We start from the raw sequence: 12,099 nt of genomic DNA, 5'->3' as shown, positions 1-12,099 counted from the left end.
TAAATTTACACTACATCAATGAAATTAAGAGGAAATTTTTTATGATTCGACGGCAAGTTCATTCGAGTGTTATTTTTTTTTCTTCTAAAAATGTAAGTTAAAACTCATAAAAATGAGAGGGTTGTAAAAAGTACGTTTGATCTCTCGTACTGAGAGCACAACAGCAAATGTAAGTAGAATATATAAATTTATACAACGTATTGAAAAATTCATTCATTCGAATACACTTTTCCAAAATGGTAAGTTGAAACTCTTAAAAATGAGAAAGTTAATGAAACGTATTCTACGTAAGTTTTTCACGTGGAATTCGGAACACATCCTCATACATACGTAAAATATATAGGTTGATAGAACATTTAAAGATATTCGTTCGTTCGAGTACATTTTTTTAAAAATGTAAGTTGTAACTCAGAATAAGGAGAAGGTTGATAAAACATACGTAGAATATATTGGTTGATCAAATATATTGAGAAATTCGTTTATTCGAATGCATTTTTCTAAAAATGTAAGTTGAAACTCATAAAAATGAGAAAGTTGATAAAACTCATTCTATGTACGTTTGATTGTGTTCGCAATACAGCGTTTTTCATACTCGTGAGTTTTTCAACTCCTTAAATTTTCATCGGATTTAATTATATATTTTACAGCTTGTTCACGATTAATGTTGTTAGTATATTTCTTACAATAGAAATTGTAAATTTTTATCATCCTTTAATCAAGAAGTTAACGCTATTTAACCTTAGCTTTCAAGAGACTTTTCATTCAATGTACCACTATTTTTTGTTGAAAATAACTTTAACCAATAAAACTTTAATTAAACAAAAATCGTATACTATATGAATTCTATTTCCCAGTAATTATTCTAGAAACTAATTTCAAATTTTTTATTTTCATGAAGAAAAAAAATTCCTTAAAACAAAAAGTTCAATTCAATGAATTTTTTTCTATTTAATCAAGCAATTTATACTTTGTTTAACCTTAAGTTTTAAAATATTTTTCATTGAATATATTGAAAATTATTTTTTTTTGAGTCCTTATCTTCAAGAAAAAATTACATTTTGAATTATGCAATAATTTTACCCAATGGCAAAATTGGTCTTGGTTTGGATTTGATGGCATTCTCACACTTTTTAACTACAGTAATCAAGAGTAATAGTAAACAGTGCGCATGCGTCGCCATTGCATGCGTTGCTATGACGACCGCTGCTGTTAGATAATTTTTTTTATCATTCTTTTTTTTCACTTTTAATTTTGTTATGCATTAAGTTAGTGAGTTTATTTTTGAGTACTTCTTGAATACTTCTTGAGTTGTGAACAAAAGGGATTTTCATCATTTTAACGATTTATTGTTTTAATTAAGAATCAGAAATTCTAAGCTACAGTTCAAACTGGATCGTTTTCAATACTAATTCAGCTGAAGATCAGAAATAAAGAGGGTCCAAACTGATTGACACTGTCCCAAAAGTTAGAGTTGAGGCAAGAAAAAAAGCAATGCCAGGGCCTAAACTTACCGGGGCTGAAAAAGCCAAGGAACGTAGACGGGAATACCTTAAGCGTTACACACAAACGGAAAAACGAAAGGATTCCGTTCGCAAACGCAAGCATGAAGCCCGTTCCTCACTAAAGTACCTAAGTGGTTGAGAGAATCGAACCCTACCGAAGAGCAAATGGTGGCTATCCGAACCCCTTTCATGCAAATACGAGAACTGTTGATGATCAGTTAGGGATAAAAGGATCCATTGTCAACGTACCCAATGACTTGCACAAGACCGTGGCTGTCTTCCACGGAATATAAATGATTCATTCACTATTCATGTAAAATTTTAAAAAAAAGACTAGCTTTCAAATCATATTTCATGTATGATCCAACTTGTGAATCCGAAACGTGTGTATGATGCAGCTTACAATATCCTACAAACACCATTGTACCAATCCGAAAATTCTGTTCAGTCATCAAAAGAATTTACACAGAATGCGTCTGAGCTGCATTTAAATATGTCTGCGAAATTGTGTACCGAGCAGTTCAGGATAAACAGTTAAAGACGTCCAAGATGAAAACACAATAAAGTTGCTTTTCCAAAAAGAAATTAGAAAACGACCATTTTGCCAAAACCTGCCATTTTTTTTATATTGCTGTTTAAGTATTATGATTTTCTACAAATTCAGAAACGATTGAAATCTGTAAATGAGTAAGAAATAAAAATTATAATAACTACACTAGATTTATCTCATATTTAAACATCCGAGGATGATAGGGGGAAGAAGAAAAAAAACTTATTTTTGATGGATTTTCTTTGATGCATTAAAAAAAAAAAATTCTGTAAAAAAAAAGTATTAATGGATAAGATATACTACATAGTATTTTAAATAGACACACACTATCTGTTTCTCCTTGACGCAATGTCCTTCACAAATTCACGTGTTAAGGATATTAATTTAACAAACAAAAAAGTAATTGTTGCCCACGTGAATTGGCACATTGCCATGGCGGGAAAATTATTCCTGTTGTAGAAGTTTTTTCACGGCGTTAATGAAATAGTAAATAAAGCAAGTTTTTACAAAACTTTTCAATTTTTCAATTAAATTTGCAATTCAAAATTGGGAAATAGTAAACTGAAATTTACGATCAGAAAAAAGTATGATTAAATTTGTGTTGGAACAGTTTTGGCGCATTGCCATGGCGGGAAAACTATTCTCCTAGTTGTAGAGGTTTCTTTTTTACCTCGCTAATAAAATTAATTAAACTAGTTCCAAGGAAATTTTTCGATTTTCCAAATACATTTAAAATTAGAAAATAATAAAAAAAATTCGCAATCAGAAGATCGTAATGTAATTTGTGTTGGAACGATATTGGCACATTGCCATGGGGGGGGGGGGAATTCTTCTAGTTGTAGAATGTCATATACTACGTTAATAAAATAGTTAAAACAAATTTTAGGAAAACTTGAGTTTTCCCAAGAATTTTCGTTTTTAAAAAGTGTGTCTAAATTTGATATAGAATGAGATTACTAATAATAGAATCTCGTGTTGTTCGAAAAAACAGGTTTTACGCCATTCTTAATAAATTGTTGCATCATAAATTTCTTTATTAAACCTCCAATTGTTTCGATTTTTTATTACTAGGAATAAAGCTTGATTAACCTTGAAACTGATTCTTTAAATCGAAAGTTCATTTTTTAAACATTTATATTTAGCTTCAAAAAAAGCTGCCTTATGATTAGGTATAGTTTGTTCTTTTTGATACACAAAATTAAATAGAGGCTCAAAATTAAAAATCTATCGGAAGTTGGCTTCTACTTCATTGCAATGCTAATTTTTTTTTATTCTTTCAGTTAAAAATTAATAGAGAATTACGAAGAAATGACGAATCTTGAAAACTGTCATATTAACAAATAAATAGTAAAAGCAGAACTTTTGTTTTTTCTATACCTGAAATTATTTTTGCAGAAAATATATATATATTAAAAAAAAACCTACAGATAATAGTTCTTTTGTAGAAAATTAAATACAATTTATTCTCGGGCATTTAATGGAAGTTTTTTTTTCTTTCAATACAAGATCTTTTTCAATTTACCTACTTTATAATTTAACTTTTTCAATTTATCTTTTTACCTTTCAATTTAATTTTTAGTTTCAAATTCTTAGAATAAATATAATAGCGGAAGCTAAATTACTGATATTAGAAGCAACAACATAAAACGACGTCTCAAAAACTGTAGTTCAATCTTTGATAATAATATTATTTTATGCCATATAATTTCTAAATACAAGAGATGAAATTATTGCAAAACGGATTTTTGAAAAGCAAAAACTTCTTTGGAGAAAAAATAACACTTTTAAACATCTGCGCTATAACAAGGGGAATGTTAAAATAACATAATATTTGGAATTTTATTACGCTATAAATTCTTTTCAAATACTGTTCCATTAGATTAATTAATCAAACTTACAATTTTCTAAGCATGTTCGTAATTTTAGGTTTCTTTTTCTTAGTCTTGCAGTTTTTGGCAGTAAAACAAAAGGCCTACGTGAAGCTGAATACCAAAACGGCAAATGCACTTTCAATTTTTTTACCCTTTGGCGCAAATGGGACACCGGTATCCCTTATATATATTTTTTCTCTGACCCTCTAATTACAAGTAAAAATATATTTTGGTATTTTTTAATTACAAAAAACAATCTAATAATTACTAAAAAAAATCTGTTAAATTCTCGGAATTATATTTGTTCTAAAACATAAAATCCAAAACAAGTTGTTCGAGTTTTTTTTTCATGCATATTTAAAAACTTGTCAGTAATTAATTTTGTGAATTAATGAACTTTCATTGAGAAATTATTGTTTCTCTTTGATCTAAATAATTGCAAATAAGAGCAAATTTAAACATTATTGTTTGAAAGTTAGCCTTGTTTGGAAAATTTTACCTTTAACGTAAAAAAGAGACACCGGTGTTCGATGCTGTATTTCCTTAACTAAAAATTATTAGAATGCTAAACAATGCATAATTTTCACTTGTTTTGACCTAAATTAATACAAAATTATGAAGAAAAAATTAGGAAAAATATGTTTAATAAAAATTCTGCGTCAAAGGGTTAACAAGAAAGTATATTTACATTATTTCCTGGGGAAAAAAAGGAATTGCTAATATTATATAAGTTTAAGTCCATACATTTTGCATTCCTGCTTTATAGTATATGAATTGTGCCGAATTAGAAAGCTAAATTTAACTTATTCGTGTTAATTGAGAATCGTCTGCATTTTAACATCAAATCGTTATTTAGCTGTCGTATTATGGAACAATTAAACAAGCACACTCTGCTACCTTTCAATTTAAGAAAAGTCATTTACAATAAGCTAATTTTAAATTAACAATCCGTTTAATAACTAAAAATTATTCGAAAAATATCTGATTGCTAAAATAATACCACAAGGACCACTTTAATCCAAGTTAAGTTTAAAGGGCATTTAAAGGTCATACGAAGAACATAAAAACAAGCTAAACAAAACTCAATAAAAACAAAAGAAAAAAAGGGGTAAAAAAAATCATTAGACCTTTACAAAAGGTTGTTAAAATCTCATGCTATGAGCAAAGATGCACTGCTGCAATTAAAAAAAAAAAACATTAAAAACTATTGTCATTAGTTCTAAACCCTTATCATTCGACGAATTTTTACCCCTTTTCACGGAACTAATATATATATATTTTACTTTTTTATTTCATGGGGTGCCACGCCCGGGTGAGTGCGTAGCAAAACAGGAAATTCAACAATTAATTTCCGCATTTTCTCTATGTACCTGAGTAAGGATTGTTGTTAATGCTCCGTACCTGTGCGCAAATCCGATGGACTTTTGTTTTTCTCGCGTGTTCCGAAGCGCTGGTTCGAGGTTACTAAATTCTAATTACTAATTCCTCCCTTTCACGCCAATTTACATAATAACTTGTTACTTTTTATATAACCGGTATAGGTTGTTAATTGCGTCACTGTTATTGTTCGCTTAACAAGATTACGCGTTGATTTGCAATGACCAAGGACGTGTCATCTTATAAAGAGAATTAAGCTCGGTCGATTAACAATGGCTCACTTAAAGTAGCCAAATTAAATTCGCAGTTTGATTTTAATAGAGTTTATGTGTTAGCCTTTATTACGTGGTTAACTAATGTTGTTTTTATTAATTGAGCATTGTATGAAAAACTGAGCCTGTGAATAAAGGTAGATAAGAGAAAAATGAAGGTGGATTGAATTTAAAGCCGGGTTCTGGATTGAGTTGCAATTAAATGATTAATTAGCTAAATATCCTGACACGGCGTGCACGCTATTGAAGAACGTGTTTTTTTAATCTGCAATTAAGAGGTAAGGCCACTCTAGTAGTTGAAAAAAATAAGCATATTTTTGAGAGAAAAAAAATTCAGGAAGACACTGAAATAAATCAAAATTCTGAAAAGGTCTATTGTACGGTAGTTGAACTGTCAAAATTAGTTTTTGTAAGTTATACAAAGCAAAAAGGCGACTTACAGCTAAGTTTTCCTCATGGAATCGCTTTCTTTTTGAAAATTTATTGCCTGCAGCTTATGCAACTTTTGAGAGAACATGAAGAACAAAATTTATTTCAATTATGTATGGGAATAACTTTGATTAGAACGTAATTATTCATACGCACAATCAAAATCTTCATAGAGTATGTTCAATAAGTACGTAGCTTTTTTTTTTTTTTTTAAATTTATCAATTTCGGCATTGATTGCCTTTTTTTCAATTGCCCAAAAAAATTATTATTACAAAAAAATATTAAATAAAATGAAACAATCTTACTTAATTCTATAAACGAATATAAATTTCAATATATTGTTTAAAGATAATGTTCCTACCGTTTAATTAAAGTTCTTTAATTAAAATGTAGGACATGGAACAACATTTTATACATTTCATACACCGTTAGAAATTTTGGAGCGTTTCATAATATGGTACAAATTTACTGCAACCTTTAACAAGTTGAACCATATTATCGTACTTCTGAAACTTAATGATACTGTGGTTCAGTTTAATCGGAAATTTGGTACAATTTAACACCTTAATTAAGATTACAAGATCGTTACAGATATAGATAATATGGATTCTACTTTAAATCGATTGCAGAAATATTAAAGTTAAGAATTTTATCATTAAGAAGTTTACTAAAACATATTTAGCTATTAATAGCTTTCCCCTATTTTTTTCCAGTTTTTTATTTTTTAAATTTGACTTTTCTTACATTGAAATGCAAATCTATCCAAAATGCCCGTGACAAATCTGATTTAATCTTGACAACCAATTCGAATATTCATTGACTGAAGTTGAAAACTGGAATTCAGTGGAAATAAATCGTCTGCTGATGGAAGCTTCTAAAAACCGCAACCCTAAAACTTTACACCATTTACACCGGAAATAACATTCAACAGATGCGCAGACACACGTGTCTGAGTAAATCCTTGAACTGTATAATTAGATACAAAAAAATTGATTAGTAATCAGTACTCTTCTATCAATTATGTCGTTTGTTTAATATTTATTTATGGAATTAATTATTAATAAGTTACTTTAAATAGTTTAGATATAGTTTTACCATTTTTTTCTTCCTTTTTTTATTAACACGTTTGATTCAATGTGTGTAATTAATTTAAATTTTATATAAAAAGATGCAAGAGAAAAAACAAGTTATAAGAAAAGCTCAAATATGTTTTACTGACGAAGTAGTAGTAAACACGGCAATAAAATAAAATAAATATGTAAAATGAAATAAGAAAATTAAATTCTATTGAATTGCTGGAAAAAAAGCACCTTAAAAGCCTTTCTTTGTTATAATGTCAATATTAATGATGGAAAGTGAAAAAGAATGATAATGTTTAAAACGAATTAATTTCAATTCATCAAACAAATGAAAAGTTATTATTTCTATTTATTAATTACCACTAAAATAACAGAAGGGGGGGGGGAATGTATACTTGAAACAGGAATAATTACAAACTATTAAAAATTATTTCGTCAATTTAACACTGGTTAGGATAGAAACGAAAATGATAACATTTGAAATTGAAATCATTTCAATGTTATTATTATCGCATTTCCGTAATTTAGACTTAGATACATTTTTATAAAGTGGTATTTTGTTTGTTTTTTTCATAATTCTTCCTGGATGTATTAATATAACTGCAAAAGTTTTTCAGAATTAAAAAAAAATTTAAAAAAGCATAAATTTACAAAAAAAACTAAGAAAAAAAATTATGTATTTGAATTCATACTTTACTGGTCAGTACAAGTTGTAGCTGCTATTGCAAAATTCCCCACGTGTTTTTCCGGAAATTTTTATCACAGTAAAAAATAATTAAGTTTACGACTTCAAGCATAATAGGGCATACCAAGGTCGAAATTTGTTAAGAAATTTTTCGCATTGATTTTTCTTTCTAAATACGCCTAAAAAGAAACTTCTGGGGTGTTTGCGAAATCAAGAAAACTCAGCAACTACGCCATAAAATTAACTGATATTTTTTTTAAATATTATTCAGTCTTTTTACACTTTTACTCTTACACTTTTGATTTATGACTGTTATTATTTTGTTTCTATTATTTCCCTTTTTTTTTAATATTAATTAAACGTAGTCAGAAAGAAAAACTAGTTTTTTTTTTACAATTAGAAAATGTAGTTTGTTATTATTTCAATATTGTAATTTTAAAAAAGTGCATAATAATGTTATTGGATATAAATCAAATTTTATTTTTGAGGTTTAGGTACATATTTTTATGAATAATTTAAATGTTTATTGCTGAGATATATCTACAAAAAAAAAAAAAAAATCACTAGAAAATAACATTATTTTATCTGAATACATTTCATAAGTCAAATGAAATAGTTTATTTCATAATGTAATAATTATAATCTGCATAAAGGAAAAATAAGAATGACTTTTCAACAACAAAAAAAAACTGCTATTTCTTAAACAAACTACCAGGAGGCTCCACCCCCTGTTCGTTTCTCTCACCAATCCCTGTTCTCTTCTCATTTATTATATTTTTCTGTGCGATTGCTCCTATTTTCCAGTAGCACCATCTAAGAAAAAAAATTCGACTTCTGCCACACCCATACGTCACATCCGTTTACAGGGCGGACCCATTCATTCATCCACAAATCGTAATTTTGACCTGAACCAGAGAGTTACCAATCTCCAATTGCAATTCAGTACCCCCAGGGTTAAAATAATTTATAGAGACATGGGGGATTTGTGACCCAACAGATTTAACGTACACCAGTCACCATTTATTACACGGAGAGTATTCTGGATTCGAACTCCCGTTCTCACGAACGCGAGTTCAGCGCTCTGCCTTTTTTCTCTTAATTGTATAGTTTATGAAATATATACTTATTATAACTTTATGCAATATGTTAATCGTACCAAAATGAAAGAATGCGTAGATTTGGAAAATAACCAACAGTACTTGAAAATAAAGCGCATTTAAATTTAGGAATATAGAATATATGAACGAGGTGATTATATTCCGGAATTTCGGCTTTTTGGTATCGTTCTTCTGGGTCTAAAAACTAGAAGTAGAACATACGAGTTCTTCGCGCTTATCGCAAATTCGATTATTGGTTTGGGGATTACAGCTAAAAAAAAAATCTTGTAATCCGACGAAATGTTGAAACTTTTGTTACTAAGTCACGTGAACGAGACGTATACATACATGTGATTCTTTTGCCAATTTGATTCTTTTGGTTTGGCTGTTTTTCGCCATTTTGAATATTTGGATTTGAGTCGGAAATATAGCGACTCTTATTCATGCGATTTTTATATCAAACGTTGATTTTTGTATTTACTTGATTTAAAAGTTAGGCGTTGCGATTTCTATTTACACGATTTAAAAACCTTGCTCGCGATTCGAATTCACGTGAATAAAAACCCAATATCGCAATTGGTATTCACGCGAGTTTAAAATCCAATGTTGCGATTCGTATTCGCGAGTTTTTAAAATCCGATATCGCGATTCGTATTTATGTGTTTGTCATATCAAACATCGATTTTCGTATTTATAAGTGATCTTAAAACTACGCATAGCAATTCATATTCAAGCATCTAAAAATTATGCATTTACGCGGTTTTTAAATATTCAATATCGCAATTTGTATTTTCGCTTTTTTAAAATTCCATATCGCGATTCAAATTCACTCGATTTTAAAATTCAATATAGCGATTCATATTCACGAGGCAATAAAATCCAATATCGCAATTCATGAAAAAAAATAGTGCGTGGAGTCCCTCCGCGTGGAAGAAGTGAAACTTCGTAATGTGGAAATGAAAATAAGAAGGGGTAGAAATTGATTTTTAGTGAAATCATATTGTTCCTTTAAGACAAACTTTATTAACAATGCTTACAATTCACTATTGATCGCATCTTTTAATTATCATTTTCGAGTAGAGAAATATCCAAATCTATAACATTTACAATGGGATTATGATAACTAAAATAAGATACGAAATATTTGAGTTCTATTTTTTCAATATTTCTTGCAAAAACTGCATCAATGGTAGTTCCCCCTTTGGTTGTTGGATCATTCCTACCATTTATCGTTTCCAATCCAAATTTGTCTTTAAGGAAGGTTAATAATGTTTCAGCTTCAGGTGACGAGAAATTCACATTAAAATCTCCTGCAAGGATCACAGGCAGCTCACAATAATCAATTTCTTCACCAGTAACGTCTGCCAGAGCTTGTGAACCTGCAGTGGATAGTGGCAATAAAGATTTTGCAATAAATAATTTAATATCCCTCATGGCTGCATTTGGTGAAATTTAAATGGCAATTAGAAAAGAGAAAACCTAACAATCAATTGATATTCACAAAAGACGTACCTTGACATAACTTTAAATCCGTCGCATTGTCCGTGGGATTGTTTTCTCTCATTTTTTACAATTGTTATCCACTAAGTTTGAAAATAAAAAGTACTACCCTATTAAATTATATGTGTATCAAATCAAACTAAAATATTTATAGAAAAACAATACTTTGATGACTATTTTTATGCTAGTGAGAACCAAAACAATATGGAAATGAATGAGAGAAAACTGGATCCTACCACGTGATTTCCAGGCCAATTAAAATGTAGCGTTAAACATTTAACGCAACCTTGTTGGAAGTCGCTAAAGAAGTATCACTTCAAAAAAAATTAAAGTTTTTTCTTGAATTAGTTACGATAAAGATGTGATGTTCTTCGTTAGTAAGTAATTTAATTATAGATCTTAGTTCGGAAAATTACGTTAAATGTGAAACATGTATGGTATATAAATTAATTTCTTGATATAAATTTTTTGCACATAAAATTTTCAGGGTTTTTTATTTTTGTGTCACAATTAACCCCTGATATGACACAATAAGAAGAAATTTTACTTGTTAACAGTAAAAAAGAACCTTATATCATAATACAGTTCAAACAGGAAATAACAGGGTGCGTAGCGTTTTTAAAAAGTGCTTAATTTTCCCTTTACCCTGTTGATTTTCGCCACGTAATATGCAAAAAGACACTGTTCATAGTGTTCGATTCAATGTTCTATTTCGGCGTACCGTCGGTCCTTAGCGTATGAAAACGCCTTTCTTTCTGTGTTTAAATATTCTAATTCTTCAACCCTACTTTCCAATTTAATGTTCCGAAAACAGGAATCTCTCGCTAAGGTTCTCTAACAGAATTATTATTATTATTTTTTTTTTTAAATAACTGAAAAGGTAAAAAAGTGAGTTTTCTAATATCCGTTTAGAAATTTTACTACTTGACTAACATTTAGAGGGACGCTGGTTAACTAACATTAAAGCTAAATTGTTTGAAAGTTTCTTGTGCTTGCTGCTATTACAAAAAACTGGGTAAACAACTCAATTAACATCTTTTTTTATTATTATTTTACTTCTGCAGCTGTATTTAGTGGTTAAAGGTTTAATCGCGGGAACGGAAGCGGAAACAGATCGCACTTCCGGTTAATGAGTTTCATTTGTTCGAAAAGGGGAAGATGTATTTAAAAATCTCATCTTCGCCTTCTTGCAGCCTCATCTGCATCTGTTTAATTGAAGAGAGTAAAACTCTGCTATGAACACCTGCTGTTTACTCTCGCGAAGGGGGCAATTATCAAAAACTCACGCAATTAAAGGTTGGCCTACTTTGACTTTGATCACTTTCTTGGGAAAGGGAAAAACCATTAAATTCTACATAAAAGGATTGAGAGAGAATGACTCAGACAGCGTTCGTTTAGTTCATTTACTTGAATGTATTTCTACCATTTCCGATGCAAATTAATTCAATTTCTTTGCTTTTATGAATGGCTTTTGTTATTTTTATGAGTGAATCTAAATTACGGGTCAATAAAACATCAACTATTTCATTTTATGTTTTTTTATTTGTATGGTTTTGACGAAATTCCTAAATCAGTGATTCTCAACCACTGTGCCGCGGCACTTTTGTGTGCCGCCAAATTTTTAAAATGTGCCGCCGAATATTAGAAATGGTACAATAAAAATTATAATGCTTTTTTTTATTACGAGTAAAGTTTAAATTAAAGAAAAGTGCAAATATATAATATTATATATATAT

Source organism: Parasteatoda tepidariorum, chromosome 10 (genome assembly GCF_982258835.1).
Source record: "Parasteatoda tepidariorum strain Cologne lab strain chromosome 10, Ptep-v5.0, whole genome shotgun sequence".
Taxonomy (NCBI): Eukaryota; Metazoa; Arthropoda; class Arachnida; order Araneae; family Theridiidae; genus Parasteatoda; species Parasteatoda tepidariorum.
The sequence above is the reverse complement of the archived record's forward strand: the minus strand, read 5'-3'. Positions refer to the sequence as shown.